General features: G+C 37.2%; 1 pseudogene; it reads right to left on the bottom strand.

Moving 5' to 3' along the window:
• LOC115278784 lies at positions 1-25,507 on the bottom strand (annotated as a pseudogene).
• Between the last annotated feature and the right edge of the window lie 292 nt (positions 25,508-25,799).

Below are 25,799 nucleotides of genomic sequence, written 5' to 3'. Positions count from 1 at the left end.
TCACAGGTCGAGCCGGGGGAGCAAGCAAAACAGCCAGCCATAGCCTCTGAACGAACGAGCAGGGCAGCCTAACACTGGGCAGGTGCACAGGAGGACACAGTCTGCCTCTTGCTTCAGCTGCTGCCAACTCTCCCCAGCTGTGCGTACAGATGGGGCTCCTCGCCCCTGCAGGGACGGGGCTCACATTGGCCCGGGCTGGACTGCTTGTTGCTGTATATGCTCCTCTTGCTGAAGCTGCTGGGCCAGATCCAAGCTGCTAAGGCCCACCATGCCTGGTAGCTGCTCCCACTTTTTGCTTCTGGCCAACGTGCCCAGGGAATGACTTAAGTTCAGGTCAGAGTCACAAAAGCAGCTGTGTCCATCCACATTGGGCAGCTTTCCCGCACTACTTGCTCCTCCTGTAGAAAGTCCTGGTCGGTGACCATTAGGTACAAGTGACTTTCATGCTTAATCGTAGCTTAGAAAAAGACACTAAGTTCACTTTTCTGGGCAGCTGCCACTGGCTCAGAGACCACTGTAAGTCCCAGCCCTATCTCAATGGTCTCCAGGAACCCCCTGATACCAGGCTTTCTGTTATGAGGTTGGTGTCGCTGGCAAACTTTCAGGTAAAGATCTTCTCTACCAGCTCAGTTATTACTGTTTCTGAACCGCACTCACAGCCTCAGAAGTATGGGATCACAAGCTAGCCATGGTATAGATACGCAGGTGAAAGGCCCTGCACTCCGATGTGTTCTCAAAGTATGAGACTCCTGTGATTTACACATTGCCATCCAGACCTGTGGCCAGTTTAGGCAGCACTGTCACTGCACTGTCCACATTCTGCTGAAAATAAAGCTGAAGTCCCTCTGACTTCTGGGGATTAATGGATAGGAGACCGTCTCCAGGATGAGCTAGTGGAGCTCATCTTTCTACAAAGATGGTATCTTTATGAACAATTGTTGCTTTGGGTTTTATTGGCCCTTACAATGTGCTCAAAGCGTTCTTTTAAAGTAATGCTTTCAATGGCTTTTTAAACAATTGTCTAAAATATGTTTATATGTTGTTAGTTTATATAACTTATTTTGATTTCTAGCCTCTTATCTTTCACATTACCTTTCAAGTATAGCAAGTAAAAACATTTAACATTTGAGAGAGAGAGAGAGAACATAGAAAACATTTTATCCTCTGTTATAGAAACTAAAATACATGTGCATATATGTAGGTATGTGTGTGTACAAACACACATACATACAGACATATACATGTGATATGTATATACACATTTACAGATATATGCATACATATGTATATGGTGTAAGCAGATTAACATTATAGGCATATTATATGCTATGTAAAATGGATGTGTATGTTTTCCCTTACATTTTAGCAGTGGAAATATATAAATTTTAAAATAGTAAAATATAAAAAGATGAAAAAACTTATTTAAAAGGTAATTATTATCTTGGACAATAATGTTCTCTTCTTCAGACAACTAACATTAAAAGACTTCAAATTCAGGGTGCCTGGGTGGCTCAGTCAGTTAAGCATCTGACTCTTGATTTTGGTTCAGATCATAATCGTAGGTTTGTGAGTTTGAGCCCTGAGTTGGGTTCTGTACTGACAGCACAGAGCCTGCTGGAGATTTTCTCTTCCTCTCTCTCTTTCCCTCCCCTGCTCATGTTTTCTCTCTCTCTCTCTCTGTCAAAATAAATAAATAAACGGTAAAAAAAAGGACTTCAAATCCATCTTAATTTATATATGTGACTAACATATTCTGTGTTTTCTTGAATGAAAAATAAAAGAATCTCTACATAATCTGATACTAACTTCATAATGAGCTCAAATGAAGGAAATGTAGGAATTGGCAATTCTGAGTTTCATTCTTATGAAGTTTGGTTACTCTTCTAAGCCTCATATGGTTCTACTTTACTATTGAGGGTTATGAATAATTTTGATAGGAATAATAGAAATGACTTTTCCTATAAAAATGTTGTCCAAAATTTTTAATCAACTTCAACAAAAATTGTTCACAAATGTATATCACCACCATCAAGAGAATTTCAGTAGAGATAAAAAAAAAAACTGCGCACGCGCGTGCGCGTGCGTGTGTGCGTGTGTGCATGTGTGTGTGTGTGTGCATGTGTGTGTGTGTCTGAGTGTCTTAATCCATTAGAAGATTTAGTCTGGTCTGCCTGACATAGGGCGATGGGTCTCTATCTCTTAGTCTAATTAACACCTTTAATCTTTTTTAATGGTTAGGCATTCTCTCTTTGGTTTTGAGGCATGCTAGAGATAAAAGCATGGAAGGCTGGAGGTTACTCCATCCTGTACTTTATTTCTTAATTTCTGCCACAGGGATTCCCTTTGTATCATGGCTATTTATTCAGGAACCCTGATGATATGCTTTGAGTAAGAGACAACAGATAGTTGGTTTAGAACTATCATTCAATATTAACTTAGATATCAAATTACAGGGGCTGTAATTAATAGCTGTTACATGAACACAACTCCAATTTCTTATATGTCTTTTTTATTATTATGCCTCAGAAATGAATCAGATTAGTGCTTTTAGAATTGATATTGAAAACAGATAGCACCATACCTTGGATTATTCTAGCAAAAAGGTAACAACGGTGGCAAACATCCCTCAGATTTAGTTAATCAAGGGTATTATAGATAAATACTAGTATATTGATGATGACTTGCTTTTTTTCACTAAAGTGAAGAATGTTGAATTTCCTGATATCTATAATAGGAATATGTTAACTAAAATTTGGCAATCAATGCATAATAGAGATTTGACTTGTTTAGAATTAGGATTTTTTAGGGTTAATATGTCTTAAGGTTTTTTTAAGTTTATTTATTTATCCTGAGAGAGACAGAGACAGAAAGAATGGGTGGGAGAGGAGTAGAGAGAGAGGGAAAGAGAAAATCCCAAGCCAGCCCCGTGCTGTCAGCACAGGGCTAATGCAGGGCTTGAACCCACAAACCGTGAGATCATGACCTGAGCCAAAACCAAGAGTTGAATGCCTAACCAGCTGAGCTACTCAGGCTCCTCTGTGATTAATATGTCTTACCTAAGGTAATGTTTTGACCATTTGCCCCAAGAAGCCTTAGCATATTTTTAAGTCAAACTTTTTTCAGAATTTTTGAAAATATACTGAGATTTTATGTGTAAAGATGCATTCTTCTTCAAAATCTTACATTTGGAATTTTAAGCAAGCTGTAGATGGTTAAGTATTTTCAGATTAATAAAAGCTATTCAATAAATTTGTATGACTTGAGATTTAAGCTCAAATATTATATATTAGATATATACATTTATATATCTTCAACAAATTTTGCTTTAATTGAACCAATCTGTCATCTCTTCAGAACTGTAACTGAGTAAGAGCCTTTGAAAATGGATGGTTTCTTGAAAAAAAAAGAATTAAAATATTCTCAATTTGACAAGAATTATTAATGTAAATATTCCTGCATTGCACACACACATTCTAAAGGTCTTTAAATAAATTTAGGTAGAAAAAGCCAGGAGTCAAGGAGTGCTAATTAAATATTTTTAAATGGGACAAATTTCCTAGAGAAGGTAGAAATATAGGCAAATTATAAGTTAAAGCACTTTCAGAATTCTCTATTATGAGCTTTTTAGAGTGTTTGGTGAAACATATGTATGGAACACATTTGCCAAAAAAAATATAATAATCATCTCTACCTGTATTTCCTGCTATGAGCCCTGAATTTATTCTGCATATGTAACTATATAAAGTACAATATATGGGTCTGAAAGAGATTTAATTTCTTTCAATAATATTCTCTTTAGTGATTTGTGAGGGGGAAAAGAATAATGAATAATATAAGAGAGGTCTAATGAATTCATGCATTACCTGCTTCATATTTTTAGAAATGCAACTTGTCCAGTACAAATAGATGATTACTATTAATTCTTACTTTTCTTTATATTTTTTGGACTATGCAACTTTTATGCGCTCATTGAGGAAAATCTAAGTAAAAAATGCTTTTTTTCCTGTCCTTCCTCCTCTCCTGCCATTATACTTACTAGCTACTTGTTCTTGACCAAAATAATAATTGTCCTAAAATAACTGTTGAATTCCACATCTTTAACTGACAAATGAAGATGATGTCTGCTTTGAATTGTGTGTGTATAAACCAAATATGTTTTTAAAGTTCCCAGTACACAGACTTGCACTTAACAAATATTAAGGATGCCTTCTCATTTGAGAGATTTCCCATCTTTTAAGTAGCTTCGTTCATATCATGTGACCTAGTTAAATGGATATAATATGGCATCTTTTGCAAAGCCAGAAAACCATGATTTAAATAAATAGTACCTTTCTTGGGGGAAGATTATCTTTTTTCTTCTCCTTTTTCCTTTCCTTCATTATTTTTATTTATTTTCTTTTTTAAGTTTATATATTTATGTTGAGACAGAGAGAGGGAGAATGCCCGCGTGCACATATGAGCAGATGTGGGGGGTGGTCAGAGAGAGGGAGAGAGAGAATCGCAAGCAGGCTGCACACTGTCAGCTCAGAGAACCATGTGGGGTTTGAACTCATGAACCATGATATCATGGCCTGACCTGAAGTTGGACACTTAACTGACTGAGCCACCCAGGCACCCCTCATTATTTTTATTTTTAAGTGTCTGAACCAAATGCTTTGCCATCTTTCCAACTTCTTTTCCTTTTCTTCAATCATTGTCTTATAGCAACTATAGCAAGTTGATCTGCAATAGAAATCAGAAATCACAGCACATGTGAGGTCTGCAGGGAGATTAGATGGTGCGGTTGGATGTGCTGTGGATGCCCGCAAGAATGCACCTTTGTGCTCTACCCCTCACTGTCTTGTCAAGAGCTAAAAGATGTAGCCCCTGGCTTTGTTTCCCTTTGGAGGTCTACTCCCATGGGGACCACTCATAGGAGTGGTCACACACATTCAGGAAGGTCCCATTGTTGGGGTTTTATGCTTTACTCTCCAGTCTTGAAATTCTTGAGAATTTTATCTGTAAATTTACAGCTTGTACATGAGATGATATGGGACACGGGAGCGTGTCGCCAGAATGTAGACCCTGGCTCACACGCTCTGCTCCTCCTCAGGATGGGTTCTCAGGCCAGCTCCCAACTCCTTGTCCTCTGCTTCCTCATGCCCAGGGCCCTCTTCCTGCCCCTGCCTCTGCCCCAAGACTGCTTTGCCCTCTGCCTGGGGCAGCCATCCATATGAGACTCTCATTTCTCCTCCCCACGCTGACAGCTGTGGGGTCTGGGCAAGGGCTTGGGGTGGGTTGGGGTAAAGGGTGCCCACTAGTGTTTCAGGGCGGACAATGGCAGCAGCATCCCTGCTCCAGTAGGTGACTCAGTGGTGTTGAGCCTCATCATCTGGGGTCCTGGAGCACGGCGTGTACAAGTGTAGGAGCTCCGGTCTCTGAGGATCCCAGTAGGTCTCTGCTATGTTGGGTATCGGTGGTGAGAAGCGGAGATTGACTTCCCTATGCAGCCAGGTCTACAGGTTTGTCAGACGTCTTGCAGGGGTGGCCCGAAAGCCTATCAGGGTTCAATTGAGGGCTCCTGGGCTCCAGCAAGTGTCTGCACTTTGCGGGCAAGTATGTCCATGGCGAATGAGTGTGACTATAAATAGCAAATAAAAGCAACGTGACAGGTCAAGAAAGAATCCATAGAGAAAGGAACAAGTTTCATATTTTATTACCTTTATTGACCCTTTCATCTTTCTTTTTAAACAAGAGACCCCTCGTTTTTATTTTTCACCGAGCTAAAACTACATAATAAGTCATGCCTTTTGGTTTGTTCTCTGAATCTTCCGCATTGGCAACCAAAGACTCTATTTGCCTTCCCTCCCTCTTCTCTCTTTCAACCCAACCAGTTACTTTGAGTTCCAGTAAGAGAGCTGATCTGCTGAAGGTACTGGGCGACCACATTGCCCCATGACTTTGCATGCCCTATGGTGCCTGAGTATTTGTTACCCAGGAAGCCACACCTTGAGTCAAATGTCAACTCCAAAATGTACAGTAGTAGTTCTAAGGGGTTCTTAAAAGTATGTTGGAAATATTTGCACATGTTCCTAACTTTGACCTTACTATGTATTCCTTAATGTTTGTCATTTATTATTTTTTCCATTTCATCAACATTTCTTGATTTTTTACTAAACACCATGCACTCTGCCAAGTACTGGAGATACATTAATTCAAGTAATGTATATTTATTGAATGTTTACTAGACTCTGAGCTCTTTTCTAGAGGTTAAGGATATAGTGGTAAACAAGAGAGCCAAGATATTTGCTTTTGTGGAGTTTATATTTTAGTGGAATGAGGAGGAATAGACAGACAATAAACAACTAAATAAATAATGTCTGACTTTTGTAAAGTTTAGCAATATTTAGAGATTCCTGAAATTGAATTTTTAAATTACTTTTATAGAATAGTGCGCGCACACACACATACACACACACCTGTTCTTCTAGTTACTAGAAAATATAGATTTTTTTTCTAGCATGAGAAATTATTTTTTCTATGTATCCTATGTTATCAGTAGCCAATGGAAGTTAGTGATAGATATAATCAATAAGTCCCATGTGCCTAAAGGAACACAGGTTAAGGAAGACTAAAAAGCTTGAGCAAATTATGAAAAAAACATAGGTATTGGGGAAAAATTTTAGACATTAGTTTGTAGATCATGTAAGACACTAAAAATCTAGGGGAGACATGGTTGGAAATGAGAATTTTTAAGAGATTAACATAGTGGTAATCTATTTGGTGGCCTGGCTCACATAAAAGTAAGTGAGGGATCAGTTTTGATGCTCTTGAAAGTACACAATTGTAAGGTGACCAAAGTTTGAATTCGGATAAGGACATTTGAATTAGACAAAAATTGTGGATTGAGGCACCTGGGTGGCTCAGTAGGTTGAGCATCCAACTTCGTTTCAGGTCATGATCTCATGGTTCATGAGTTTGAGCCCTGTGTTGGGCTCTATGCTGACAGCTCAGAGCCCGGAGCCTGCTTTGGATTCTGTGTCTCGCCCTCTCTCTGTTCCTACCCTGCTCATGCTCTGTCTCTCTGTTTCTCTCCCTCTCTCTCTCTCTCTCTCTCTCTCTCTCTCTCTCTCTCTCTCTCACACACACACACACACACACACACACACACACAGATAAATAAACATTAAACAAAGTTTTAAGTGAGACATAAAATGTGGATTGACATGATTTGGGATGGGTGCTGTAGAAGACAGAAGAATAAAAAATGACTGACATTATTACCCCAGTGGTAAAGAGAAGAGTGGAACTTTCATAGAATCAAAAATAGATGATGAACTTAAAACAACAACAACAACAACTAACTAGCAACCAGTGTGCACCCCTGGCATTCCACCACCCAATGTTGTTAAAAGCTGGAACCTACCATTTTCCCTCCCTCTTCACTAGCTCCTTGACTGTGTCAACTCAAAACTTGACAATGTGGCTGACAGTCCTATTTGCCCTAAGAGGCCAAATAGCATTCACTGTCATTGCAAATAACAGCATTTCTTCAGTGAAGGTTGACTAAATTACTTTAACAAGGCTAAATTAAAAATCAAACATGTTGATGCATTTAATGTGAGGCACAGAGGACACAAAAGATCATCAAAAATGAGTGGCAATATTGATTGTCATAAACAACCCTTCATGGAATAAAATAGATTCAGTGCTGACCCCTCGGAATGCAGTTACCTTATTTCTAGTATATTTACTCATAGGTTATGTAATTTAGGAGAATTAGTTCTTTTTGGCTATACTTTACTTTTAATGTGTTACCTTAATCTTTCTTTTCTTACCACAATCTATTTTTCTCTTGTGTGAGGATAATGGTGATAATAATAATTCCATGTTGAAGCTTAGAATTATATGAAAGTCATTTATTTTTTATATTAAGTGTTAAGTGTATAAAATAGATGAACTATATCTAATTACACCTGCCTCACAGAGAAAATCTTATGGATTTTAAATATGTTCTGACAAATAACTTGTATATTATGAAGCAGCAAAATCTTTATTGACTCTGCTCAATTTTACTTTATTTCTACCCATTTTCTTTTTTTGAGAGGGGGAGACACAGAATCTGAAGGAGGCTCCAGGCTCTGAGCTGTCAGCATGGGGCTAGGATTCAAACTGCGAGGTCATGACCTGAGCTGAAGTTGGACGCTTACCCAGCTGAGCCACTCAGGCACCCCTATTTCCATCCGTTTTCTAATGGAAGTATATGCAATCTCTCTGCTTTTCTATTTCAGAAGTTATTCTGTAAAATAGCAAGGGATGGTCTTTTAATTTGGTTGTGTTATAAAATGTTGGAAAACATCATGATATTATCTGAGATTTGTTTAGAATCACTTTTAACCTTCTTAGATTATATCCAACAACTCATTTCTAAGAAAATTGAGATGAAGTCAAAAAATTTTTTTGACAGAAATTATGGGCATTAACTTAATTTGTTATGGAAGATTTGGTGAGCTTCTTTCACAAATTTAGAAAAAAATCTATTTTTAATATGCATTATTTATCTTCACAGACAGTTTCACCAACTACTAGAATAACATGTTACCATCCTAAAGCTCTAGGTAGACAAATTTAAGAAAATTTCTATCTACAGTGTCAAGCTATGGAAAGTATTGCTCCAAGAGTTTAAATATAAACAAATAAAACTTGGTTTCATAAATTTATGATTGATCCAGCCATAGTGGGGTATTATGGGAAGGTAGTATTTTTTAAATAAGTGCATAAGTCCTTTATGTGTTTAATTACTATAAAATGTGGTAATCATTCTTTCCTACTTAACATTTGTATCAGAATTGCAGTACTGGGTAGGATATTAAGCAGATTAAGAGTTCTTATTTTCTTCTTACTGTATATTCAAAATGTAATTCAGTCCTGACATAGAACATTGCATGAATCATATCCCCATTCTTCAACCTAATATCCCAATAAATCCATAACTGTGCCTCCAGTCATTTTTGCCAACCCTACAACAAATATATCCCATCTTTAGCACATCAATTACCCTACCCAAGTTTTGTCTCTAACACATAGATTCGATTATATCCCTCCTATACTTCAGAGCTATGTCTATAGAATAAAATTCTTTTTTGTGATATTCAAAGTCCAGAATCTGGCTTTGGCAACTATTTTATTCTTTCAAAAAATAATTACTGCACCCTTGCTCATTCTCAAACCTCTGTGGCAGCAGGGGTTTCTGGGGACAGGAGAGGGGAAGGCTGGTCTCTGCCCTCATGTAGTGCATGGTGAACAAGCAATCACAGTCCAGTATGGTTAGAGCTTTATACTTATGCATGTGTTAAGATCAACTCAAATTGGAATGGTGTCTGAGACTTGTTTAAAGGCTAGTTCATCAAATGGAAATGGAGTGAAAGGATCTTCTGGAAAAGGACAATCCCTTACACAAAGTCTCAAAGGCATTACTAAATGTAGTATGCTCCAAGAAAGGCAAATAGTTCCATACATACACTGGTGCATAGGGTTTCAGGCAAACCTTGGACAAGTAGGATGTTGGAGGGAATGACAAGCAGTTTCCTGTTCAGAGGGATGTGGTCTTTATTAATCTATGGAAGGAATTATTAAAGGGTTTTTGAAAAGGTACATGAAAGATTTTCTGTGGAGGAAATAGAACAAAGGAGAATAAAATGAGGATTTGTGCAGAGGAGAGTAGGTAGTTGAGCGAGATTATAAAGGCAGGGCATGTAATAAAATCAGCATTGTCATATTTTCATGATGAGGAGAGGGAAAAGGAGGAATGCAAGATGACCTTTCTGTTTCCAGCTTGTGCAAAAGGATCGATGCTAGTGTAACACTCCAAAGAAGAGAATGCAGAACCAGAAGGAAATCTGGATTGAAGTAGGGCAGAGAAGAGATTAAAAGGTTGGTTTGGATCCTGTTGAGTCTGAGTCTGAAGTCCCATTGAGGATGTGAGTGGACATATTGTACCATATGCAATTGGGTAGAAATGTCTCTAGTTCAGGAGACAATTATAGACTTAACTATTTCTCTGGGAATCATTGGGAAGCAGACATTTACTTCAAAGGCAGATAGTTTTTACTTGGACAATCTGCCTGAATTATTGTATGTATTTATTATTACTCTAGATTTATTCATTCTTTGTTCATCCCCTTAATGTTCACTACGATGTATTAGTCTCTATTTGACCCAATTCCACAAGTACTTTAATTTGCTTGAATGCCCTAAATCACTCACAATTTAAAAAGAGAAAACAATTCCAAGGGATTAAGCTAAAACTGATTAAAAAATAGGTAACTATACCTACCTCAAGTTCTCATTCATAAAATATAAAACATTGGCAAATTACTCTCAGATGTAGACAAAAATTTAAATCTCACTGGCATTCACTGAAGAGAAAAATGAACATTTTCTAAAGATAAAAAATTTCTGGTAAGTATTCTACTATTTTGCACAAAGACAATGTCATAAGTAATAACATTATGAAAATAGTATCCAAATATGAGGAACCCAAAACATGAAATATATAACTGTAAATAGAGGAAACTATATTTCTTCCTTTTCTAAAACTAATAAATCAGACAAATAAGGAAACCCTTCAGTGATTCTTACATGTGTCACTTCTTTCAGCCATGAATCAAAATGTTATGCCAGTTCTATTATCCTTCAGTAACAGAGCAGTTTTAGGCTTATAGATAAACCAAATAAAAAATACAGAACCTAACACTGGTGACAGATGTTGAGTTTTAATTCCTCTGTAAGACCTATAGAAAGTCTGTTGATTTGTGTGGGCATCAAGATCAAGAAGATTTGAGGCATCGTAGAGCTTTGCTCTTCTTGTGCTGGATTTGCTTGTCATAAAGAATACAACTTCTTGAACTCAGTCATCCAGTCTTGCATGGGATGACACTACCATGGAAGTTAGGAGGAAGACAAATGATACCATAGAAGTAAAACCCAAGCTTAAGTCTGAAGAACAATGCAAAGAGAGGAACAATTTATATGGGACCTTTCGCTGCAACATGAGAACATATCCCCGTATGAGAGAGATTAGACTCAGAGCAATTGGACTAAACTTGTCTCATACACTTACCGTAAATCCTTGATATATGTGATGATTATTTGCCTTTTAGAGTTTATTTTGAATTTTTAGGGCAGAAAAATTATTCTGTGTGATAATGTAATGATGATACATGACATTATTCATTTGTCAAAACCCACAGAATGTACAACACAAAGAGTGAACACAAATGTAAACTCTAGAATTTAGTTAATAATAGTGTGTCAATATTAGCTCATCAATTATAAGAAATGTGCCTTTCTATGCAAGGCTTTAATAATAGAGAAAAATGTGTGAGGGAGGAGAGAGGTATATTGGAATTCCATACTTTTTGTTCAGTTTATGTGTAAACCAAACACGGATCTTTTTAAAAAGTCTATTAATTAAAAAAAATCAAATTGCTCTCTGTAAAAATACAAACTCCAAAAAAATAAAGAAAGAAAATATTACCTAAAATCTTACAACTCAGAAATAACTCCTCTTAAGATTTTTTTAAAGTTTCTTAATTTTGAGAGAGAAAGAGCATGAGTGGGGCAGAAACAAAGAGAGAAAATCTGAAGCAAGCTTTTAGCACACAGCCTGATGCAGGGCTCAATCTCACCAACCATGAGATCATGACCTGAGCTGAAATCAAGAGTCTGACGCTTAACTGACTGAGCCACCCAGGTGCCTTTTAGGATTTTCTGGTGACCACTATTCATTCTCTGCTTCTGTCTCTTTGAGTCTCTCTCTCATTTTCCTTGTTCACTCCCACTCCTTCCCTTTCTTTCCCCCTTGCATTTTATTATTTTTCAGAATTCAAGGTAGAAACATAGAAAAATACTGTGTCTGCCTGGGTTTTAATCCTGGTTCTGCTTCTGAATAAATGTGTGGATTTAGACAGGTTATCTAACCACATGTACTTCAGTTTCCTCTTTTGTAAAATAGGAACAATTGCAGTTTTTACCTCATTGAATTGTTGAGGGGATCAGACGTAGTACTTGATAAGGGTTGATCTCACTGCCTGGTGCATAATAAGTACTTGTGCTCATCTTGTGCTCCTTCATAGTCTTATTCTTAATACAGTGTTATTCCATGTCAATGAAATGGAATGTATGTCATCATTTTAAGGTTGCCAACTCCATCAATTATTTCTCTCAATCTCCTTTTGATGAACCCTGAGTTTACTTCCATGGGTGCAGGGGCATGGGTGGCTGTTATATTATGCTGTAGTAAATATCCTGGTCCATGAATCTTTATTGATTTATTATCTTTTTAGAATAAATTTCTATTCATGGAGTTGCTGGACTCCCGATTAATTTTAGGATCAATTACCTTTACGTGGTGTAATGGCTCTCCATGAACTTTCACTTACTTGCTTCTCCAGTTTAACTTCTGAGCAGCTTCCATTCCTCCCTCACCTTCCAATCATATTGAGATACTTGCAGTTCCTCCAAATGCACTATACCCTTTTTTTTTTCTTTGAGCACTTGCATAAATATCTCCTTTTGCCCAGGACATAGCATGTTTTTCCTTTATCATCTATCTTCTTATGTATATTTATTACTAGACTGCAAGCCTCATGGAAACATCTCTTTCTGTCTCTGCAGGGTGTCTCATCTCACTTTTGACACCAACTGAAGTAATGTTTCTGGTGATCTAGACCAGAAATCCCTGGCTGTCCTGAAATAAATTAGATCCCTATTTAATTATCCCTATAATGAAATCTTATAAAACAATGTGGCTACATTATGTATATCTCACAGTAGCTTCCCATAGTTCACTGAAACCCTAAAAGCAGCTCATTGTTTCTGGCCCAGAGTAGGATCTTCAATTTGGGAAGCTCCATTTTATAAGAATTTATGCTAATAATCTACGTGTTTGTCTTTATATTTACTGTATCAATTTTTCTGGTTCTTGAACCAAAGTCAGCATCAGAAAGGCCATGGTGGGGATGACTTTCAAAACTTTCTGTTTTCCTTTCTCATGTGTATGAGTCCTGAATAATCCCTAAGACGGTGAATATGATGAATTTTATTTTTGTGATGAGCTTGTGTTAAATGCCACAGTTGACCTTAAAGAAGATTATCTGTGTGAGACTTAGCTAATCACAAGACCTTTAAAAGCTGAGAGTTGTCTCCATCTGGTTGCAGAAGAGGAAGTCAGAGGTTGGATGCATAAGGACTTGACACACCATTACCTACGTAAAGATGGAGAAACCATGTGACACAAGGAATTTTTATGGTCTAGGATCTTAGATCAGCCCCAGCCATCTTGGAGCCAGCAAGAAGATAGAAACTCAGTCCTGTAACTGCAAGAACTAAATTTTACTAATAACAGAAATGATATTGTAACCAGATTTTTCTCCAAGCCTCCTCCATGAGAACTAAGTTTATCCAACACCTTGATTCTAGCCTTGTGGTATCATAGAGCTCAGCCAACAGAATTGTACAGTGATAAATGGATGTTGTCTTAAGCTACTAATTTTGCGGCTATTGTAATGTACTAGAAAACTATTACAGTGGAGGTGAGGAGCAGGAGTGGAAAAGCAGAATAAGTGCCCAGGTATCTCTGAAAAATATCTCTGCTTCCCATTTTGAGAATTCTTGAAAATCCATAAATATTTGTCCAGTGAATGAACATGAATCAAATCAGTGGAGGACATAAACAAGAAGACACACATTGGGAAAGAACTGTGGCCTTCTGTGAATGGTACCAAGGCTCTGTACAGCTATAAAATCCCTGATTTCCTCTCAACTGATGATAAATGACAAGATTCTATTCATGTAGCTGATAATTTGGAGCTTGACACTTTTAACCTCACTTTTCGAAAACTTAATGACTGTTAAAAAGTTTTCCTTATTGACTAAAAACATTCTTACAACTGTGTGAAAGATGTGCTAGGGAGTGGAATGAGAAGAGAAATCCCCTCTCCAGGAGCATAAGGTATTATCATGAATACCAATGCACGGTAATGGTAGGGAAAAAACCTCTGCACTGGTGAGGGAGCCCTCACCGAGTAAATGAATTAAATTCAAAGACTTAGAAATATTTGTTAAATACTATTAGGCATATATCAAGAAAATAGGCATATTTCTGTGCTTGAGAATACATTTATAACCATAGATTGGAAAGAAAGAACTAAGAGAAGGATCTGATGAAACAGAGCCATGAACTAGCTCACTAAAGACATTATTAAATGGTCAGGGATTTTGTGATCTGGTAGTCAAGCCACTGGCAGCTTGAAATCAATCTTTTATTGTTTTCTAGCTCTATTGAGATGTAACTGGCACATAACATTATTTAAGTTTTAAGGTGTACAATAGCATGATAGAAATCAGTCTTATTAGGGGTATTTAATCAGCCAACTCTATTAATCAGGGCTTTCTTGGAAAAAGTTGGGCCATCAGTATACCAACACTTCACTACTTTGTTTCCATATAACGTGCTAAGTGCCTTCCATGTCTAACTTAAAATCAAATATTTGTCCATAGGTAATGCACGTGCTGGTAATTTGTAGATGGCACAAGTACATCCTAAAGAAATCTCTAGTCAGAATCACTTTTTTAAATTAATTTTTAATGTCTTTATTTTATTTTGAGAGACAGAGACAGAGAGTGAGCAGGGGAGAGACAGAGAGAGAGGAAGACACAGAATCAGAAGCAGGCTCCAGGCTCTGAGCTGTCAGCACAAAGCCCAAGGCAGGGCTCGAACCCACAAATCGTGAGATCATGACCTGAGCCGAAGTTGAACTCTTAACCAACTGAGTCACCCAGGCGCCTCTCTAGTCAGAATTAAAATGACCTGAAGATGGAGTTAGTGGAGGCGAAACTTCTTGAGGGTATTCATATTCAGGCAGGCCTTCCTGTGTCGGCAGTGAGGAAAAGAAAGGGATTTCCAGATAAGTGGGGGAGCATTATTCAAATCAGAGATGTGAAAAGACCAAAAACCCATAGTGAGATGGCTGCATGGGTGCATTCATTTCCAACCACAGTTATAACAAATTGCCGCCAATGCAGTGGCTTAAAACAATATGAATTTATTATCTTACTGCTCTGAATGTCAGAGTGAAAAAAGAAAAATGGGTCAGCAGGGTTGCGTTTCTTCTGGAGGCTTTCGAGGAGAACCATCTCCTTGCAACTTTTGCTTCTAGAAGCTGCCCACATTCCTTAGACTGTGGCCCACATCACTTTGACCTCTGCTCCCTTTGTGGCACCTTTTCTCTGAATCTCCTGCTTCCTTCTTTCACTTAGAAGGATGCACGTGATTACATTGGGCCCAACAGGATAATCCTGGATAGTCTCTGCATCTCAAGAACTTTAAGTTAATCATGTCTGCACAGTCTCTTTTGCCATGTAATGTAACATATTTAAAGGTTTTGGGATTTAGGATATGGACATCTATCTTTGAGAGGCTTGTTATTTTGCCTAACACAGTGGGTACCACTGGCCAGTTGATTATGGGTCTTAAATGGCAGACTGCAGAGATTAGAGATTTATTGATATCAAGCAAGGGAGTGATTTAATGAAAATAGTATTTTAATAAAATTAATATTGCGACAGCTGGCTCATCAAAACTGGAAGCAGTTTCTGTAGTAGATTACTCATCATAATCCATGTAAGAGTGAATAGATTGTGCACCAGGGGCTAGCACTATTGTCAGACTTTCGCGTGGATGGATCTTAAAAAAAAGTTATCTGAATTTTCTAATATATATGTAACAGCTTTTTTGAAACAGAATTCATACCTCATACACCTAGCACATTTGAAGTGTATCAGTCGATGGTTTCTAGTATATTTTCAGATTTTTATAACCATCACCAAAACCAACTGTAAAACGTTTCACCACCCCTAAATAAACACTTCTCATTAGCAGTCACTCCTCATTTCTCTCTAATACCTCAGCTAGACACACTGCTGACCTCTCTGTCTCTACAAATTTGGGTCTTTTAATAAATCATACAATATATGGTCTTTAGTGACTGATGTCCTTCATTTAGCATGTTTTTAGTGTTCATCCGTCTTGTAGCATGGCTTAGTATTTTGGTCTTTTATTGCCAAATAATATTCCATTATATAGAGATGCCATATTTATTTATCTACCCATCAGTTGATAGACATTTGGGTTGTTTCCATTTCTGTGCTAAATGAGTAATGCTTTTAGGAATGCTTGTGTACACGTTTTTGCATGGACATATGCTTACATTTCTCTTGGTATATACCTAAGAGTTGAAATGCTAGGTCTTATGGTAACTATGTTTAGAGGAACATTTTGAGGAACTGCCAGCCTAATTCCCAAAGTTGGATGCAACATTATACATTCCAACCAGCAGTGTACAAGGGTTCCAATTATTCATTCCCTTGCCAAATTTGTCAAAACATGTCTTTTTAATTTTAGCCATCATAATGTGTGTGAAGTGGTCTCTCATTGTGTCCTTGATCTGTATTTTCCTAATGACGAATGGTGTTAAAGGACTATCCTTTTGTTTATTTGGTCATTTGTATATCTTCTTTGATGAGATAGCTATTCAGATCTTTTGCCCATTTTGAAATTGTGTTATTTATCTTTTTACTACTGAGTTGTAAATTTCTTTACATACTCTGGATACAAACCCCTTATCAAATATAAATTATAAAATGTATTGTGGAAATATGTTCTCTTGTTCTGTGAACTTCCTTTCATTTTCTTGGTGCTATCCTTTGAAACACAAAAACAATTTAATTTAATGAAGTCTAGTTTATCTCTTTTTCTCTTCTCACCTTTGTTTTCATGTCATATTTAGGAAGACTTTGGTTAGCTGACGTTAAGGAAGATTACTCCTATATTTTCTCCCAAGTTTTAACTCTTACATTGAGGTTTATGACCCATTTGTATGGTGTGAGGCAGTGCTCCAGCTTTATTATTTTGCATGTGAATATTCAATTATCCCAGCACCATTTGCCAAAAAGACTACTCTTTCACGATTGAAATGTCTTGGCACCTTCATCTAAAATTAACTAAACTGTTCATGTGAGAGTTATCTCTGGATTCTCAGTTCTATTGCACTGGTTTCTATGTTCACCCTTGTTCCAGTACCTCACCCTCTTGATAACTGTAGCTTTGTTGTAAGTGTTGAAATTGTGAAGCGTATCTTCCAACTTTGTTTTTCTATCTCATGACTTTTGCCTATTTTGGGTACCATGAATTTTTACATGAATTTTAAGAACAGCTTGTCAATTTCTAAAAAGGAATACTGCTGAGGTTTCCAGTGGAATACATTGAATCTGTAGAACAATTTGGGGAGTATTGATATTTTACCAATATTAAGTTTTCTGATCCAGGAACTCAGCGTGTCTTTAAATAAATACATTCAAATCTAAATAAAGATCTCTAATTTCTTTCAACAATGTTTTTGACTTTCAGAATATATTTTCTGTCTTTATTTTAAAATTTTATTCCTGGAGTGCCTGGGTGGCTTAGTCGGTTAAGCAGCTGATTTCAGCTCAGGTCATGATCTCACTGTTTGTGGCTTTGTGCCCCTCATTGGGCTCTGTGCTAACAGCTCAGAGCTTGGAGCCTGCTTCAAATTCTGTGTCTCCCTCTCTTTCTGCCCCTCCACTGCTCATGTTCTGTCTTTCTGCCTCTTGAAAATGAATAAAAATGTTAAAAATTTTTTTTAATTTTATTTCTAAATATTTCATTCATTTTGAAGACAATAAATGGAATTGTTTTTCTTAATTTCATTTTTTGATTATTCATTTCTAGTGTATGAAAACATAATTCATTTTTGTATGTAATGTGAACTCTGCAACTATATAGAATTCATTTATTAATTTTAATAATATTTTTAGTTGCTGCCTTATGATTTTCTATATATAAGATCATGTCACTTGTAAGATTAAAGAGTTAATCTTATTTTTTTTCTAATCTGGAAGCCTTTTATTTCATTTTCTTGCCTAATTGACCTGGCTAGAAACTTCAGTACAATGTTGAATAAATGTGCTGAGACAGGACATACTTTTCTTGATTCCAACCTCAAGGAGAATTCTTCAGTATTTATTATTAAACACAATGGTGGCTTTTCATTGATGCTTTTGTCCTGTTGAGGAAACTCCCTCCCATTTTCAGTGTGTTGAGTGTTTTTATCATGAAAGGATATTGGGTTTTGTCAAATGATTATTCTGAAACTATTGAGATGATTATCTGGCTTTGTCCTATTTTCTATTAATATGATGTATTATATTAATTGATTTTCAGATGTTAAACCAACTTGCATTCCTGAGATAAATCCCACTTACTCGTGTTGTATAATCCTTTTTATATGTTGCTAGAATCTATTCTCTGGTACAATCAGTCCTCATTATTTGCAGTTTCCATATTTGCAAATTTACTTACTCACTAAAATCTACTTTTAATCCCCAAATCAATGTTTCTGGCACTTTTGTGGTCATTTGTGAACATGCACAGAACACTGAAAATTTTGTTAACCATTGTGCACATTTTAAGTTGAACTTGAAAAAGACAATATTCTTTTCTTTTTTTTTTTTAAGTTTATTTAGTTTTGAGAGAGAGAGAGAGCCACCAAGAGAGCACAAGTTGCGGAGGGGCAGAAAGAGAAGGAGACATAGAATCTGAAACAGCTCTAGGCTCTGGGCTGTCAGCACAGAGCCCAGTGCAGGGCTCAAACCCAGGAACCTGATCAGATCATGACCTGAGCTGAAGTTAGATGCTTAACTGACTGAGCTACCCAGGCACCCTGAAAAAAACAATATTCTCCCTTCTTATTTCATCTTTTATATTTGAAACATGTATTCTTTTGTGGCCTATTTAGTGTCATATTTTCCATGCATTTGTGACATTTGTTGATGATTGGTGTTTAAAATGGCTTCCAACATTAGTTCTCAAGTGCTAGCTAATACTTCTAAGTACAAGAAGGCTGTCTGTCAAGTGGCTTACATAGAAAATGCTTGTTAGGTACAGTTTATTCAGGAATGAGTTATAGTGCTGTTGGTCATGAGTTCAATGTTAATGAGTCAGCAATATATATTAAATAAAGTGCCTTTAAACACAAACACATATAAAACAAAGCTATTATTGATTAGTTGATGAAAAAGTTATGACCAAAGGCTCTTGAGAACCTAACCTTGTAGTTCTCTTATGAGCAATGGCTCACTATTCACTAATTCAGGATTCTCAGTGACTCTATAGAACATAACTTCTGCAAATAATAAGACTCAACTCTCTGGAGTTTTTGCAGAACTTTCGCATATTTATTCACTAGAGAATAGTTGGTGATTTCTCTTTGTGTGATGTGTTTTTCTAGGTTGGATATCAAAGTAACCTTATTAGATCTTAACCTAATGTACTGAGACATGTTCTTTCCTCTTTTTTGGAAGAGTTTGTGAAAATTTGTTATTAATGATTTATCTATCTATCTACTTATTTTTTTTAATTTTTTAATGGTTTTTATGTTTGAGAGACAGAGACAGTGCGAGCAGGGGAGGGTCAGAGAGAGAGAGGGAGACACAGAATCTGAAGCAGACTCCAGGCTCTGAGCTAGCTGTCAGCACAGAGCCCGATGTGGGGCTCGAGCCCATGAACCGTGAGATCGTGACCTGAGCCAAAGCTGGATGCTTAACCGACTGAGCCACCCAGGTGCCCCTACTTATTTATTTTTAATGCTTGGTAGACTTTACCAGTTGGGGAGGAGAGACTGGATCTTGGCTTTGCATTGTGGAGAGTTTAAAAATGTTTAATTGTGCAAAAACCAGAAAATTTATAATTGGTCAGAAAAAAGTTAACATAGCAGAATTAAGATCCTTAGAAAAGCTAATTTACAGTTGGCTGGTATCTGGGGACTTGGATTTGGGGAGGGTTCCCACCATTTCCAGAATTGATAAGAGTAGCTTACTGTGTGTTACCTATTTATGCAAACATTGTGATTTATGCTGAACTCCTGCATTTCTTCTGGGAGTCTAGAATTTTGATATGGACCAGGCAGATGCTGTCTACATGACCAGCCCCAGGATGTTGAGTCTCTGGTGAGCTTTCATTAATCAACTTTTCACGTGTGTCGTCACAATTTTTCATTGGGAGAATTAAGCATGTACTTTGTGACTTCAGTGAAAGATGACCCTTGGAAACTTACACCTTGTTTTCCTTGGACTTTAAGACATGTACTTTTTTCCTTTGTGGTTGTGTTTGATATCCTCTCACTAGCCATGGTATCCTCATAGCCATGAATACAATCATATGCTGAGTCCTGTAAGTCCTCTTAATGGGTCTAATCCTCAAAGTAGTCTTGGAGATCCCCAATATATTATTCAATCTCATACCTGTTGAAGACCCATTCAGATTTCTTATTTCTTTTAAACTTCAATACTTTGTTTCTTTTCAGGAATTTTTCTGTTTCATCAAAGTTAACTAACTTGTTGGCATGTAATTATACATAGCATCACTGTACTTAATAATCCTTTTCTTTCTGTAAGGTTAGTAGTAATGTCCCCTTTCATGCCTCTGTTGAGTCCAACTAAAGGTTGTCAATTTTGTGGATCTTTTCAAAGAACCAGTTTTTATTTCATTGATTTTCTCTATTACATTTCTATGCTCCATTTCATTAATTTACACTCTCATTTTTATTAGTTCTTCCCTTCTGCTTACTTTAGGTTTAATCTGTTCTTTTTCTAGTGTTTTAAGGTAGAAAGTTAGCTTACTGATTTGAGATCTTTCTTATTTTATTGTTATTTTTATTGTGAAAAGGCCTTTATATACTATAAGTGGATAACTATAAGTTAAAGTTTCTATTTTTATCAGATGCCAAGTTCTGTACACACCAGCAATGAAATATCCCTTAAATTAGTTATCTTACCAGTTACCAACACTAAAGCCCAGCCATACTATTTTTTCAATTGAGATATGATTGACATATTTTATATTATTTTAAGCGTATAACATAGTGATCCTGTATACATATGTTGTAAAATGACTACCACAATAAGTCTAATATACATAAGTATATATAGTTAACAGCTTTATTTTCTTATTGATGAGAACTTTTAAGATCTATTCTTTTAGTAACTTTCAAATACATAATCCAATATTTACTATAGTTATCATGCTTCACAGTATATCACCAGGGCTTATTTATCTTATAAGTGGAACTTTGTACCTTTGACCAACTTCACCCATTTCTCCCACTCCCAAAACCCATATCCAGCAACCAGCAATTAATCTCTAACTATGAGACTTTTATTTTTCCTGCAGATCCCACATATAAGTTAGATCACCCAGTATTTGTTTCTCTCTGACTTATTTCACTTAACATAATACCCTTTGAGGTAGCGTTTTAAAGCTAACTGGTTCTTTTGCCCATTTAAATCTATTGTTGAGAGTTTTTAGAAATTTTTTGTTTCAGTTATCTTGTCAACTCCAGAGTTTCCATTTTGGTTCTTTTTAAGTTTCTTTCTCTTTGCTGATATTTTCTATTTGATGAGACCTTGTAATTATGCCTTCATTTACTTAAGGGTGATTTCCTTCAGTTCTTTGAACATATTTATGATGACTGCTTTGAAGTCTTTGTTAAGTCTGACAACTAGACCCCCTTACAATTAGTTTCTATTGCTTACTTTTGTTTCCATGTGTAGGTCACACTTCCCCATTTCTTTACATGTCTCATATTTTCAATAATAAACTGTAGTAACTCAAGATCCTAACTCTCCCACCTCGTAAAGGCTTTTTATTGTTGCTATTTGCATACTTATTTGTTTGTTGACATTGCTGAACTACTTTAGTAAAGTCTGTTTCCCCATAGTGTGAAGTCACTGGTGTCACTCTTTAGTGGGTACAAAGTTGGGCATGCACAGTCACCCTGAGATGACAGTGGTTTTATCCAGCTCTCTTAGACTTTTCTTTTCTCTGGTCACTCCAATGCTAGGCTACACTAATTACCAACTAATTGTGCTACTATGTTTTGTGATACTCTGGAAACTAAGCGCCCCTACAGGATAATTAATTTTGAGCCCTTTTACAAAGATGGTTGTGAGACCAATCTTTAAGGTTTATTCTAATCCCAGGAGAGTTCCTCCTATTTTTCTCTCCCCCTGATTCTCTTTTATAGACTAGCTGGTCTTAGGTCTTGCTTGTTGCTCTCATGGATTTTAGCCTCTTCTTATGGATTACTACCAAAATCTCCATTGGTTTTGAGAACAACCTTAGGCTTGAACTTTATTTCCTGTAAGAGAGATCCTTGGAGGTCTCTGTCATGGCCTACCTCTCCCCTGGGGAAAAATCTCTGAGCCACTGCTCTAGAACTGGGAGTGGAGACAGTAGCCCACTTCTTTAGAGGGACATCCCTGCTTCAGTGGTGGGGAACTGAGGAGGAGACGTTGCCTCTTGTCTTTCCCACACATCTCTCCCCATGTGAAATCTCCTCCCTAAAAGCAACCTGGGGTGTTAAAAGGACGTTATTGTCAGTCTGCTATATCTGGGGTAAAGCGTCAGACCTACAAGTGAGGGCTTCATGGAGAAAGGGAGTCCTTGAACTCTTAGATGCAGCCATTGGAATTTAGTTTCCGCAATATGGAGCTCGGAGAAAAGAGAAATGTAGTAGCCTGTTCCTTCCAAGGAGATATCATAACTGTTGACTAGGAGCATGGGGTAGTGGGAGTCCTATCTTCTTGGCCATTCCTGCACAAAGTAGACCTTCTGCCATGCTGAGCTGGGATTGTAAAAAGGAGGGAGACTGTAAAGGCTCAAGAGCCACAGAGTCTCATTATTTTTTTTAATGTTTTTTATTTATTTTTGAGAGACAGAGAGAGACAGCGCAAGCCGGGGAGGGTCAGAGAGAGAGGGAGATACAGAATCTGAAGCAGGCTCCAGGCTCTGAGCTAGCTGTCAGCACAGAGCCTGATGCGGGGCTCGAACGCACAAACCTTAAGATCATGACCCGAGCTGAAGTTGACACTCAACCAATTGAGCCACCCAGGCGCCCCTCTCATTATTTTTTGTCTTTGCTTTTTATTTTATCAAATCTACTGTTGCAGTAAATTTTCTTTTTAAAAAAAATTTTAATGTTTCTTTTTGAGAGAGAAAGAGATAGAGCATGAGTAGCGGATGTGCAGGGAGAGAGGGAAACATAGAATCCGAAGCAGGCTGCAGGCTCTGAGCTGTCAGCACAGAGCCTGATGCAGGGCTTGAACTCATGAACTGTGAGATCATGACCTGAGCCAAAATCGGACACTTAACTGACTGAGCCACCCAAGTGCCCCTGTTGCAGTAAATTTTCTTGAAAAATAAATGTTTCTTGGTTTGTTGTAATCCCTGGGAAAGCTTCCAGATATTTAAAGAATTTGTGTGTGTGTATAATTTCTATCAGTTGTTGTTTCACCACGGAGGGGTCTGCAGTGCTCCCCTCACCACCGTTGACAAAGTGGTCAACCCTCAGTGTTAAGAAACTTGCCCTGGCATTACTTTGGCATGAAGGAAGCACAATATGAGAGAGAGAGAGGAAACAATAGCTCAATAACATTGAGTACATTATTGAACCTCAATTTGGTCAACTGTAAAAATGCAGATAATAAAGAGTTCCTACATCTTAATGTTATTTTATGAATCAAAAGTAGACAGTGAAACTAAACATTTAGCATAGTGCCTATCACATGCCACATACCTAAAAAATGTGGTTGAGCAGCTGAATGAATAAACATTTGGAACAGAATAAGTGTCTTCCTCGTTAATCAGTCCTGCTCACAGGTGGCGTTCCCTCCTTCTTCCCTGATCATCATCGCTTTGAATTTTTTATCATTAAGTTATGCCAATGTCTTTGTTTGTAGTAGTCATCTCTACACCACACTGGATCATTGGCATACTCTCTAATATGCCTCCTTTCATAATTCTTAATGATTTCAACATCCACACAGAAAACCTTTGTAGTATTTGGCTCCTCAGTTCCTTGACTTTCCCCCCACCAAATGATGGTGTTTCCTTCCCTACCTCAACCTTACCTCCAGGCTCCTTCCTTTGGCCTTTTTTCCCCCATCACCATGACTCTGCCATCAACTCTATTGTAAATATCCAACTCTCTGATTTTCAACTCCTATCTTTTGAGTCACTATCCTTAATATCCCAACGATAGCATTTCTCAGCACTACCAAGACCTAGTTAGCATCAACTAGCCAGCTTTGTACTTCCCCGCATCTCCTAATAATCTTTTATTTCCTCTATACCTACCTTAAATTTTGTGTTCAATCATTATAATCTCTCCCTTGCATATATCATCAACCCTCATGCTTCCCTTTATCCTGATGAAACTATAACTCTACTAAAACTTACTTTCTGTGATGAACATGCACCTATACAGTTAGATGAATCAAATATATGGCTATGGTAACTGATCTCACTTTAACTTCATTATCAATAGCTTCAAGGGTTTTTTTTTTTAATGCAAGCGTACTATATTTTCTTCATCCTCTTTCCCTTCCACTCTCCTTGATGATTCTTCATGATTTCTTCTATTTCTTCAAACCTCCAGTACCTCCTCCTTCACCCTTACTTCTAGTTGATGTCTTAGTTTCCCCTTTCACTGGAAAAATTGAAGCATTTTAAAGAGAAATTCTGTAAGTTTCTAGTGATGCATCACCTACCTAAGAGTATCTATACTACTGTATTCCAGTGTCTCTTTTTTCCGTGTTCATTCATGTTTCTAACCAAGCTGGGTCTCCATCTGTGCATAAATACCATCCACTTTTGCCTGTTCTGTATTTCTCCAAACTTTCAACAACACCATGTTTTTTTCTATCTCATTAGCATATAGGCATGCTATTAATTAACTCATCATAAAAACCCTCACTTAATACCACTTTGTTCTACTAGTTCTACTAGCTGTGTTCCCAAGTTTCCCTATCCTTTATAAGCAAAACTTCTCAAGGAATTTCTCTATTTACTGTTACAAGTTTCCTTCTTGCCATTCTCTCTTATATTTATTGCAATCAGGTTTTTCTCTCCGAGTCCATTGGAATTGCTTTTGTTAAGGTCACCAAGACATTCATATTGGTCATTTTAATTGCCAGTTCTCGTATTTGCACTTATCTGTAGCATTAGACACAACTGATGCACTTCTCCTAGAATCATTTTTTTCTCCTAATGTCCATCACTTCTCTGACATTTCTGACTACTTCTCAGTTACTTTACAGGTTCCCCCTTATTTTTCTAAACTCTAATTCTTCGGCCTTTCTTTTTCTACCTTTATTCATTTCCAAAGTTATGTGATTTTCCTCTCATGGGGCCAAATACCATTTTTATGTTTATGACAACAAAGTTTGTATTCTGCAGCTGAGATCTTCCTCTTAACTTCAAATCTATCTATCTAACTTCCCAGGCAACATGCATTTATCTATCAGATAACTCCCACGGGGAGTGCTGAAAACCCTACCACAAGCATGCAGCTTCTTCTCACTTACCTGTATTGGTTAGTGGTGGTGACATCCTTCCAGGCCCTTGGATCAAAATCTTTGGCATTAATCTTGATTCCTTCTTCTTATATCTGGTCCATGTTATCATTGTCTCTCTCCTGAACTGTTGCAGCACTTTTAAAATTGATGTTTTAGCTTCTGCATTGGTCCCTGTAGTCTAAATTCAACTTCCCGCTTAAAATTTTAAGTCCACCCAGGAGATTTCACATATCCCTTCTTTGCTTTATGTTTTCCCTTTAACACTCATTTCCATGATTTTAATATTTACTGTTATCATGTTTATTTTCTGTCTCCCTGAATAGCAT

Source organism: Suricata suricatta, chromosome 15 (assembly GCF_006229205.1).
Source record: "Suricata suricatta isolate VVHF042 chromosome 15, meerkat_22Aug2017_6uvM2_HiC, whole genome shotgun sequence".
Classification (NCBI taxonomy): Eukaryota; Metazoa; Chordata; class Mammalia; order Carnivora; family Herpestidae; genus Suricata; species Suricata suricatta.
The sequence above is the reverse complement of the archived record's forward strand: the minus strand, read 5'-3'. Positions and strand labels throughout refer to the sequence as shown.